Raw genomic sequence first — 13,352 nt, forward strand, 5'->3', positions numbered from 1 at the left:
TTCTTTTTATAAAAAAAAAATTATATTCCATAAAATAATTAATCAAGGTTGAATAAGCGAGAAAAATATTAGTAATCTGTTATATCTTTGTTTATTCTTTTTATTCCTTTACGAACATAATATAAAATTAATTTTTTTTTTTTTATAATTATATTGAATTAATTCTGGTTTATTTAATTATCTCCAAAACAGTCATTATTTGTATAATTTCGTATTTGAAAAACTTATGAAAAATATGTTTTTCCAAAAAATGCTGAAAAAATTATTAAAAATAATTTTTAAGAGATCTAATAGTAATTAGTAAATAATTCATTAGTGACAAGAAATTACTTAATCTGGAAAACTGGAGAAATTAATTAATGATGTATTAATTCTTACTCATCTGTCAGTTTAATCTTTAAAATTTCACTATATTTATTATTAAGGTTCATTATGAATAAATAATTCACTTATGGGATTACACCGGTTAGTTTTTACAGTGATAAGCAATGTAATGAAATGAACTTGAAAGACTATAAAGATATATAGAGTTTTAATCATTTATTTTTTTTACTAATGATATTAATTTTTTTTTAATTGTAAATAATTATATTTTTGGAGTCGCCGTGTATATTTGTGTGTGTGTGTGTGTGTGTGTGTGTGTGTGTGTTTGTGTGTGTGTGTGTGTGTGTGTGTGTGTGTGTGTGTGTGTGTGTATGTGTATGTGTGTTATAAAAAATTTGCGCCGCAAAATAACGAGAAATGTTTTTGATATTATTGATATTATCAGAAGGTTTGTTGTTAATAATATATGTAGCATGTTAAATGTTTGTTACTATGTGTATTTTTAGAGAAAAAAGACATCGTAAAATTCGGGTCAGAATGTTCACGGACGTAAAGTAGTAACTGACAATTTTAGAAAACATTTCCTGCAAAGCGAAGTCTTGAAATTCCTTTTCCTCGAGTGGACCGTACGAAACTCAATTTGTCTCGTTCCTGGGGGCGGCTGAGAGAAGAAACTTGTTAAGGGTTCTTTGGAGAAACTGAGGGTAGAACAAAAATAAAAGAGGAAGAGAAGCTCTGTATATATATATATATATATATATATATATATATATATCTTCCCTTGAGCGAAGAACTATTCTACAAACTGAAAATCTGTTTTTGAAACAGTATTTTCAAGCTTTATACGCAGAAATACCCACAAACCTTATTGTGTTCGTTATTGGATTTATATAGCTATAATATTTATGTGTATGTGTGTGTGCGCGCGCGCGCCTTTGTGTGTGTAAAGGGGGAGAAATGAGATGGACAAACAGACCGTCAAAGACAGAGATAGAGTAATTAAGAATATACAAATGTGAGGAATTGCAATAGACTTTCTAATAACTTAATTATACCTCACTACATTTTATTAAAATAAATAAAAATGAATAAAACAGGTTGTTGGCACATGTACGCGCGCGTGTGTGTGCATTCATCGCTTTAATACTGTGGTACTTGTTATGACGATTGCGTTAATGGCAATGAACTACACTATACTTCTAAATGATAGAACTGGAAATTACTCTCCACAGTGATTTAAATATATAAATAAATGATAATTAATACATTTTTATTTCAGCCATAATATGATTAATGAATGAATAAGTGTAATCGTTTTATTTTTATAATTAATTCATTTTTTTAATTATATTATTTTCACGGATAATTAGATAAAAAGTGCTTACTCTTCATTTTTGAAATTTCACTAATTATTTATTTTTACGTAGGTGACCAGTATTCAAAAGAAATTTTTTTTTGAAGATAAAAAACAAACATTTTTCAAGAGTTTTCCTTTTATTAAAAATATTAGTTTAAGATAATCGGTTGTTAAGAAAAATGAGAAGTTAATTTTAACCGTAATTTTCAAGTACAGCAATTTTTTTAAAATAAAATCAAGTAAACTAATATAAAATTCGTTATTTTTAGAAGAACTTGCAAAAGTGCTAGTAGAAAAATTGTATTACATATAATACTCTTTAAAATGAAAGTTTCTGAATTTCTTTAATCCAGAGCCTCGGTACATAGTACTGGCCATCACGTGTGAGAACCCTGATTATATTAGATAAATTCAAAGTATATATTTTTTTCATACAACTCTGTATAGCTACTACAGTAAATAAATAAGATTATGGCTACAAGGAGTGTTGTATCAGATAAAAAAAAAAAAAAACAAACGTGTTGTTGAGCATGAAAATGGAATAGTAGATAGGTTTGCGACTCTACATCACGTATTTCCTTTCATTGTTTTATCTATGAAACATAATCAAGTAAATAATTTTCTATAATCAAGTTAATGTTCAATTTCTTTTTTGTTCTCGTTTGGTTTTCGTTCATATTTATTTATAAGAATTTTTGTATTTCTAAGTAAAAGAAGACAAAATTATTCTGAATTTTCATTTTGAGAAACACCTTGTGCGTCACGGATTCTTTTTTCAGGTTATTTTTATGAATTTTACTACTTCGATTTCAAGTAGAATATAAAGCAGAACAGCTGTTTGCTATTATCTGTAATGTATACTCTATTTTATTAGAATCTTGACTGAACACGGCATACAATCTTATTACACGGTAGAATGTTTATCATTATTTTATAAAATTATTATTCTAAGTAAATATAAAAATAAAATAAATAGAACCTTAAACAATGCAGGGACCGGTTTTTGAAGACTATCATATTTAAAATAGGTCAGTTTTTTTATACTTCATGGGCGTTTTTTTTATTGATTGACGATATATTTTAGTACATATTTTTATTATTTATTTATTATTATTGATGAACCTCTTCTATTTTGATTTAAACATATTCTTGTTTTTTTAAAGCATTTCACGTAATAAAACTCAGGAAACTGTTTCTTTTCTTTTAAAAACAATGTAATTTTACGACATCCGGCAATATGCTTGTTCTAGCAGCAAAAAACTAGGTAATTTTTCGCGGTCACCCGATTTATGTATAATTCCAAAATCACTTAAATTCGTTTAAAAATTTAAGTATAACTTTAATCAACTGTAAGCAGCTCGAATAATATTTAAGCTACTAATTTTTTTCATCAGTAAGAAATGTAGAACTGAACCGAATGCTTTACTGAGGTCGAAAAACAGTTTAAATGGAATTTTTTTGTTACGTACGCTATTTAATTTTTTTTTAATAATCGAAATCGTTGTGTCAAAAAGAATTTTTTTGTTAAAATTATGCAAGTTTGTATTATCCGTATAATATTCATTATTGTATTAGCGAGGTTGAAATGCTGTTATATATATTTTTTTTTGCATTCATCATGTAAAATTAAATATCTAATAATATTAACATATAAACTGCATTAATTATAATACAAGTATGACATAAAGTTTATAGAGCATTAATAGACCATATATATACTATTTATCTTGCGCTAATTATATAATTGGTTTTTAATCCTCTTCTTAAAATAAAAATAAGATTTCTCATTATTACATATCTTGGAAATCTGAATTGTCCTTAAACAAACATACAATAAAAAAAAAAAATATCTAAAAGCCTGAACCAATAAATCAGACCTATTACGTAATTTAAATAAAATTAATTTCATTAAAAAAAAAATAATAAATAAAAAATAAATAATCATATTGAAAAATAATACAATACTCGTATATGGCGTAAGAGAAAAACTTGTTCACTATTTCTTCCCTTTTTAGGGGAGAAAATAATCATAATTCATAAATGGCCGTTTTTAATTTCTGTAACCCAACTGTAATAATTAAATCCAAATTACTGATCTCTTTAGTAAAGTGATAGCGTCTTCATATTTAACTCAAAAGGTTCTGAATTCGAATCCCGGCGGTCAAGCTTAGTATTTTTCATAGAATATAAATAATACACGTATTCCCTATTATATTTCCACGAACTAGTCTTGAGCTTATGAGGTGAATAAATTATCTTAACAAAAAATATCTTCTTCATTTGTTATTTTTATATTAAACAATATTTAAACTGTACTATAAAAATCAGTGTTTACTAATTCTTATAAACATAAAATTCCTTTTTCAGTAATTATTATTGGATAGTAGATTATCTAATGATATCCTTGTCACAGCTTAAAAAACCTCTTATCTATAATGTTAATCTTTAGTTCTATCTTAGTCTAGTACGATGCGGTGCCAAGATAAACTGGTAATTTAATGTGATTAACAAATTACAAGTTAATGATTACCGATGTGTATCTGTTTACCGGCAGTAAGATATTGTACATAAAACAAGGATACATATGATTTTTAATATTTTTATTGGTATTTTAGGAGGATGAAGGTAAAGTAATAACAAGACCCGATTAGTTTTAGAGAAAAATTTGCGAATACATTTTGTAGACAGATAAATATTTCAAATTTTCCACTTCGGAATACTAAGGATATGCAAGTACTCTTATAATATGCAAGTACGAAATAGTTTTCAAACTTCAAAATGGTACGGAAAGTTTTAGAAATCAAGTGTTTGAGATGTTCCTACAATAAACCAGAACTACTTCTAAATTTTATTGTATATATGATTTACAAAATTCTGTGTTTAAGAAATTAATAAGAATGTTTTTACAGTCTTCACATCTACAGTGCAGTGGATATTTGAAATTCCATTAAGTATCACACTTGTGTAATTATATACGTTATTAATTATATTATTACTCGTATTTTAAAAAAAATTGGTATAACGAAAGTAAATCATTGGTATAAAACGCAAAAATATACTGATGTATATAAGTATACCGTGTACGCCCATGCACCACGCGCACCCATACTTGGAATTTTGAAAAAAAGTAAAAAAAAATATTGTTACTTTGTTGCATTTTATTAACAAAATCACCGTCGAATATTGAAGTATAATGGTATTTGTTACTTTTATAATATCGGTAAATCAGTCAAACTGTACATATTTGATTAAAAGCATAGAAATTATAGTAAGTGTTTAGCTTAATCGTCATCAGTGCTCCAGACTCCAGACTCCAGTACTCCAGACTTATAGAGACTATAAGAGTATAAGACTATAGCAATAGTCTTCGTAATCGCTTAATCTCAAATAATCGTTTTCACTTCCATCGACAACGTTCGAATAAAAATTTTCTCGAACGATTTATTAATCAAATCATCCGGTATTTCTGATCAAGCCAAAATAATCCATCCACGTATAAGGAACGGGTTCTTAATTTTATCAGATGGTCTAGACTCGTGTGCACAAACTCTGCTTTTTTACATCTATTCAGGTAAACCTGATCCAGTTTAAAAATTATCTTTACTTAGTTGATGTTATAAATTTATCTCTTATATAATGTATAGAGTGCCGTACATTATATTATTCTTCATTATGGATCTGAAACGGGGCCAGTGTAACGTGTTTCTTCCAACTGAGGAGAAAGTGAGAGAAAATAAAGAAAGAAGAATCTAGAAGGAACTTAAAGGGATTCTTTATTGCGAATAACTGGTCTGTTTAACAATTTATTATTTGTAATACAGACAATGGCACCTCCAAAAGCTCTTGTTTGACTAGAAGGGTTATCGGGCCGGAATAACAATTTATAGAAAAACGTAAGGGCACGGTTAATGAAAATTATTTCTTCAATGATCAAAAGGACAGTCGGGTACTGGTTCTGCAGGCCAGGATGTATGAATACTACCGGGAAAGAGCAGACAGGGTGAGTAGTTTTGCAAGCCCGAGTTAGGTGCATCCCAACCCCTTAGGGGAAGACACTCGCCTAGTGATGTTCCGGTCACCCTCCCCCGTTCCTAGCCCTGTTGGGCTCTAACGGGAGTCGTCTGACTTTTTACATCTCACAGTAATAAGCCTGGTCTCGTTGAGATGCCACCGATGTAAATGCCTCGGTAGACGTTTGCATCGGTGATTTTATAACTCAGCTTTTGCTTTCCCTGTAGGCCTCCTCCGGACATCTTGAATGTCCTACATCGTTTCCTTCTGAACTAGCTAACCGACCTCGCGGAAGCGCGAACCTCGCGCCTAGTTCTACTTATTATAAACCAATTCCATGAATGTCTCGTAATTCGAGGCAAAATAACACAACATACCACCAAACACGTTGATCGCAACAACGAAATTTAGTCCTAGTTCCTTTAGTAAATTCAACTTAAACTTTAATAAACCCCAGACTTAGGTTATATTATGAATTCTTGTCTGGGTCCACTAAGGAGAGAAGGACAGACCTCCTACTCCCACTCGGCTCCATCGCGGAGTCCCGCGTGACATTCACCACTTAAACCATCGTCGAGATGCCGCTACACCTCACCGAGTTCGGTGCAGTTGCGATAAAAATGTTTGATAACAACAAGTGAAGAGTGCGTCACGAGTATTCATTCAGTTTCGATCAGTGGTTGAAAACAGTAAGCCGTTCTGTGAGTTATTTGTAATTAAGAGTGAAGCTGACAATATTTTATTTATTCACAAAGTGTAGAGTAAGTCTTGTAAACAGTAAAACTAGTAATACTTGCAGAAATTGAATTATATGAATTTTACACTTTTCTATTGTCATCTTATTATTAATTCTATATTAGTTCGTGATCCAACGTTTTTAGTAAATTGGACTGTATTTTGGTATTTAAATTTAATTGTCCTTAAATCAATTCTTTTATGTGAATTACTATTTTGTATGTTTTATATATATTTATTATTGCGTTTTTTATTTTTTGTTGTATTTTGAATATTTTTAGAGTGATAAATTGTATCTATAAGAGATTTTTTCGTTTGTTATTCTCAATATCCTTGTCGAACTACGAACACAGTTCTTTATTTTGATTTAGATACAGTAAATATATTTCCTAATGAAATTAATTTTCTTTTTAAATCACGAGATAGATTTGATTTATTGATGTAGATTTTTGATAATTCATCCTTGGATAGTTTTCTTTAGTGCATATTTGTTCAAAGAGAATTCAAATTTCTAGGATATCTTTTAATGAGAAAATTCTATTATTCTTAAAAGCAGAGGATAGAAAAAATTAATAATATAATATTATTATTTTAAGGTAAATAATATCTATTATAATATCTATTGTATTGTAAATAATATCTACTGTATCTATTGTAATGATGTATTATGTTCTATAAATGTTTATTGTACATGCACTATAAGTGTTACGATTTATATGTAATTATAATATTACATGATCAATGAAATAAATATATGTTACAGTATTTCAGCTTTGCTATACAGTAATGAGTATAAATAAAATAATATTTATAATGAATAATACAAATTTTCATGATTTTGAGAAAAAATTTGTTTATTGACGCAGCCGTTTCTCAGTTATTAGAAAATATTCTAGATGCCTACATTATAAAAAAAATTCATTTCAATTTTTTTTTGACTTCACTAAATCATTTGGTTTAGTTTTACAATTCTGACTGATAAAGAATAGCTTTGGTATTATTCGAGCTGCGTACAATTGATTAAAGATAATCTTACCAATCGTGAAGAGGCGGTTAAAATTACATCTTTGGATAAAATACACATTTGAAATAAAAGTCTTCATTTCAAGATGTAGAACGCGAAGTGTCAAAAGGAAATTCTCTCAGTTTTTTGCTTTTCGTATTGTTTATTAATAATCTACCATAAAATTTTTAACAATTCTTCTCTGCAGACACACAACTACATCCGAAGGTAACTAATTAATTAAAAGGATTTGAAATTCTTGATTTAAACGTTTGCAGCTCAAAATATTATTTATTAGATAAATTGTATCAATTTAATTTTAAATATGCATAAAACCTTTGATTTCTAGGTAGACGACATATAACCGCTTGGATAAATTACGATTAATGATAACGGTAGTGTTTCGATTGTTCATAAAGGAAATACAAGGTAATCTTACAAACGATATAATTTTTTTGACATTGATTTCGTTTGAAAGATAATGAAACCGTACAGTTTTGATATGAAGCGTCTAAGCTTGTCACATAATTAAATATTTATTATTGCTATGTATATCTACGTCTAAAATATATAGTCTCTGAGGATACTTCAAAAAGTCAAATCGCGTTTTCAACATACAAAAATTGACGATCAGGTAATTTTTTGGTTTCCATTAATATGAATAATATCGATTAATATTTAGTAAATTAAATATGCTAACTTTAGCACCATATTATTATGTTTATGAAAGTACAGCTCTTATAAAAAAAAGTCAGTTATTCTTAAAAAATATCTAATTTTATTGATATAGACTATAAAATTTTTTTGTGCTTTTCTTGGCGCACGAAATGACCTTGTTATGCTTCTTCGTGTTTTTAGTAATTACTGGACCATTGAAAAAGATTCCCACCGTTTTATTAAAAATAAAATTATAAGATTTTATTTTACAGAAAAAACAAATGTTTTACGATGTATTTTTAAACAATACTAATTAAAAAAAAAATGAAAATAAAAAAAGAATCCCGAATTGTTTGTATCCCGTCCAGGTAAGTATGTGCTCACATAATTTTCATTAACGCTTTATGATTTGTGATTTATTACTTCCTTGGTGAGTACAAGGAAGTATTGTAATCGCAAAAATTTCGGTTTTCAGATTTCAACGGAAATATCCATTTTGACCGTCCCTAAATCCATTTTGACTAGTTTCGGCGTGACGTCTGTTCATACTTATGTATGTATCGCATAACTCAAAAACGATTAGCTGATAGGATGTTGAAATTTTGGATTTAGGACTGTTGTAACATTTAGTTGTGCATCACCGCTTTTCGGCTGAACCCAAAGTGTCCAAAAAAAGCCCAAAATCCAATTTTCTTTGGATTTTGGACTTTTCCTTAACCGCAGTAATAAATCATCATTGAGAGCTTTTCAACGGTATATCTTAAGTGATACTTATTTTCATTGATTCCAGAATTAAAGCCAAATAAAATTTTAATTAATGAAATATTTGGATCTTAAGGGAAGACAAACCGGTTCGAATCACACTCCCTTTTTTTAATTTAAATATATTGATTTTACAATTAGAGGTTACATCTCATTCCTCATTGTAAAAAAAAACATTCGATGAATAATAATTCAATAATAACAAAAAAAAATAAAAAATAATGAAAAAATTACATAAAATTGTATGTAATTTAAAAAAAAATTGATATGGATACCACATGACTTCCTTGCACGTCTAATAAATTACAAATTTTTGCTGCATTTCATTTAAACTTATTTCTTTTTAAAGTGAGATACGATCCTCAAATTCTTTAATAAAAGTGGACAGTTACATAACTGCTAAAATATTAGTTTTTATTAACATCAAATATTAATACAATTATTAATTCAACAATATTACCTGATATATTAGGTGAGAAAAAAGTCTCTTGATTACTCTTTAAATAAATTGTTTATCAAATAATCCAATAATAAAACTGATTATTATTATTTGACCGTAAGGTCAAAATTAATAATTGTAACCAGTATGTATACATGAGTTCACTAAAGGGAGTAATTTAATTATTATTAACTTTTATTTATACGACACACCAGAAATCTGAAATACATACAGGAAATCTTGTGCATATTACGCACAAGTGAAAACAAATTTTCAACTATCACTTTAAATTGATTACAATTTAAAAATTGTATTCTTCTGTCAAATAATTAAATAAAATGTTTAAAAAAAAAATATATACAATTTGTATAAGAATTTGCTACTACGATACTCCACAAATAATATGATTCTAAATTACAATTTTCAATTAATATTAAATAGTCTGATGTTTCACCAAATCTATTATTTTTATTTTACTTTGCTTCTAATTTTATTTCACTAATAATTATTTTTCATTTTTATTATTATCAATGATTTATTGTAAAAGCTTTTTACAATTACGTGCTAATAATCATTAAATCAATATATTTTAATTTAAAAAAAAAAATTTAAATAAATAAAATAAAAAAAAGTTAAAAAAACAAAAGGAGATGTCTGATTCGAACCGGTGTGCCTTCCCTTTAAGATCCAAATATTTCATCAATTAAAATTTTAATTTTAATTTCGACTGCAATCAAAAAGATGATGCACAACTAGATGTTACAACGGTACTAAATCCAAAATTTCAACATCCTACGCCTAATCGTTTTTGAGTTATGCAGGATACATACGGACGTACAGACGTCACGCCGAAATTAGTCAAAATGGATTTAGGGATGGTCAAAATGGATATTTCTGTTGAAACATGAAAACCGAAATGTTTCGCGATCACAATACTTCCTTGTACGAAGTACAAGGAAGTAAAAAAAGTTTAAAAAAAAGAAAAAAGGAGGTGAAATCTGAAGACTTCACGATTATAATATTTACTTTAATTCGTTCAAGGAAGTAAAAATGTGTATATGTAATTTAACAGGCGTACAGAGAAGTCATGTTGGTCCACATCAGATTTAAAAAAAAAAAATATGTATACTCTCTAATTATTTACTTTAAAATTATTTTATATTTTTATTTGAAATAATTAATATGGATTTTAATCATATCCATTTTTAATTTTATTATTAATTATTGGTTTTATGTTGCTGGACTGGTCGAGGAAATACCATAGTTTCCCTTATTCAATCCAGGAAAGTGCTGATCCAGTTCCTCTTTTTATCCGTGGAGTAATAAACCTACCCAATTCTGACGTGATCTGTGTATTACATTATTATGTATCGACCGAATTATAATATAAAAGCTATATAATTATATATAGTGTAGTATTATTTATTTTAATAGTATTTTGATTTTACACAATTGATTACAAACAGTTAATGATAATTCCTATATTATATAAAAAATATAATTTTTTATTAAAAGGATTCGTTTTGATGTATTAAAACATATTCAAAATTCAAGGTTTTTATTTGTGTGACTTTTCTTAGCAAGTTGTGGCACCAGTTTGTTTTTATTTTAAAATGTTAAAGCATAGTGTACATATATATTCACATAGTACGCAGATTTTTACCATTATGCATAACTCTTATGAGTTATGTAGTGTGTGAATCCATAAATATGTATTTTTATATATGTCTACATTATACATTTTTTAAGGAATCATTTTTAACGGTTACTTGTTTATTTTTCAAGGGCATTACTCGATTACTGCTGTATGTTATTCAGTTAACTCAGTCAGTCGCTGGCAATTCATTCATTGATTCAGTCAGCTGGCGGATTTTTAAAACCGAGCTGCTGTATTCACTTATTGATAATTTTCGTTATAATTACAATTGTAATTCGATATCATATCGAGTTGCGTGTTCTTCTGGAATGGAAATAATATAATTTTAATCTGAGCTATCTAATTATAATTATTTTTGTTGTTAATCAAAACAATACGTTTAATCACTCAACAGTATTAACCTAGTGAACTGTAATCTAGTATCTTCGAGGCCATTAACATCAGTTATGTAAGGCAAGTAACATTAACTTCATTTAATTATTAATAATTACTATTAATTATTAAGATTACAATGTTTTAGGTTATTTTAGAGTAATTTAAAAAAAAAATATATATAATTAGTTTGTATTAATTGAAATTGAAATTTTACCGTCGTCTTACCAGTTTTGTTGTCAAATTGTAAGTTTTGAAGTCTTTTTTTAATTTACCAACTTATTTCCATTTCCTCTAATAAAGTGTGTGAAAGTAATAGAATCGCATTCGATTTTTAAAGATTATTTTCTTGGCAAGAATACTGTATAAATCGATACACATAAACAAGATAATAGCGGCTGTCAAATCGCATTAAAACATGAACTGCTGACTAAATATTACATTTTCTTCTGTAGGAGCAATTTATTTTTTTATAAAAATAAAATTCTGGAAAAGACTATTTTCTCTTACTTAAAAAAAATATACGAATACAGTTTCTAATGCTGCAAGAACGGGTAAAAATCATGAAGTAGAACAGGAATCAACATCTCTAATAAAGGCTAAGTATTTTTAAAATTATTAAGGTAATATTTGATAAAAACGATTTTATGGTTAAATCATGACTTAGTTAAAATTCCTTTTGATATCTTGAAAGCAGCCCTATTTATGTAGTGCTTTTCTGAAATTTATTTTTACGTAGCAAAACGTTTTCTAAGATAAGGATTCTTCCAATAATTATTCAACGTTAGAGCGTTTCCATGTTTGTTTATTAATATTTGTGTAATAAATAATTAATTTAAAAATCAGTATTTATTATAAATATATATAAGTATTTATAATAAATATATATATATAAATATAATATATATATATAATATAAATATATATATAAATTATATATAATTTTGATAATCAATATGATGGACATTTTAAAATCTGGAAAATTTCCATAAAATTTGTTTAGCCACTTTGATTTTTTTTTAAAACGCTAATTTAAAGTAGCATTATTTTTATTTCTTAGTTGTTTACTCTTTTAAATTATTCTGGTGAAATAGTTAAGATATATTCGATTTCTCTTACCACATATTATTATTATTATTATTATTAACATAAACTTTTCGCAACTAATCGTCGTTATGAGATGTTAACGATGTTCAAACTGAGAAATGAGTAAAAGTAATCAGTCGGTGTTTACCTTACTAACTCAGTTCTTCCGATAAACTGTAGAATTCAAAGAAAGTATGTCAATAAGTAAAAGTAAAAAAACTTCAAATATAGTCACAGACTACTTTCTTCGAATACAGTTCTCATTTAGTATAGTAATTTATTATTCTAATAAAAATAATCTTAATAAAACGAATACCTTTATTCAGAATAAAATGCCAGAGTAACTGCGTTACTCTGGCATTTTTTATATATAAAACAAAAAAATAAAAATAAAATGAAATAAATCAAATTAAAAAGTAAAGAGAAAAAAGAAACAAATTGCAGTGTGTTCATTGTAGCTTTATTACAATTATGTGGTAAAAGCTTAAATATTAAAATTTACGAGTACAGTAATATTAATTTCAGCACGAATTAAAAATAAAGCATAAAAATATTTTTTTCTTAAATTTATCCTAAAAAACTTGATACGACTAAGATTTCGTATGCATCATCATTAAATTTTCCGTAATCAACCCGTATGTTTTCTCTTTCAGTCTGTATCATTAATCATACTGTATCCCGATTTTTCAGCAATATCCTTCAAACAACATTTTCTTGTTCTCTTCTGTGCGATTCTTCTCCTCTTCCTTTCAACAGAATTCCATTGCATGACGGAACCATTTATTCTCCAACAATTTATAAATACTCTTTTTTCGTTGTTATTAAATGATTTATAATGAAATATAATTATTATTTAATAATAAGATGTAGTTGTAAATACATTATATGATAATAAGTTTTTATTATAATTTATGTTTAGTATTTTTAGAGTTTTTAATCAATATATATT

At 27.1% G+C, this 13,352-nt stretch overlaps 1 long non-coding RNA gene across 1 annotated transcript in view; it reads left to right on the top strand.

Annotated features, from left to right (window-relative positions):
- The window catches only part of LOC142321665 (uncharacterized), a 53,003-nt gene extending 41,611 nt beyond the window's left edge, over nucleotides 1-11,392 (top strand). Inside the window, exons 3-4 of the long non-coding RNA XR_012755699.1 lie at nucleotides 7,780-8,064; nucleotides 11,074-11,392. This is a non-coding gene — a long non-coding RNA (uncharacterized LOC142321665). The remainder of the gene's footprint in view (nucleotides 1-7,779; nucleotides 8,065-11,073) is intronic.
- Nucleotides 11,393-13,352: the final 1,960 nt, after the last annotated feature.

This window comes from Lycorma delicatula, chromosome 3 (assembly GCF_047948215.1).
Source record: "Lycorma delicatula isolate Av1 chromosome 3, ASM4794821v1, whole genome shotgun sequence".
Taxonomy (NCBI): Eukaryota; Metazoa; Arthropoda; class Insecta; order Hemiptera; family Fulgoridae; genus Lycorma; species Lycorma delicatula.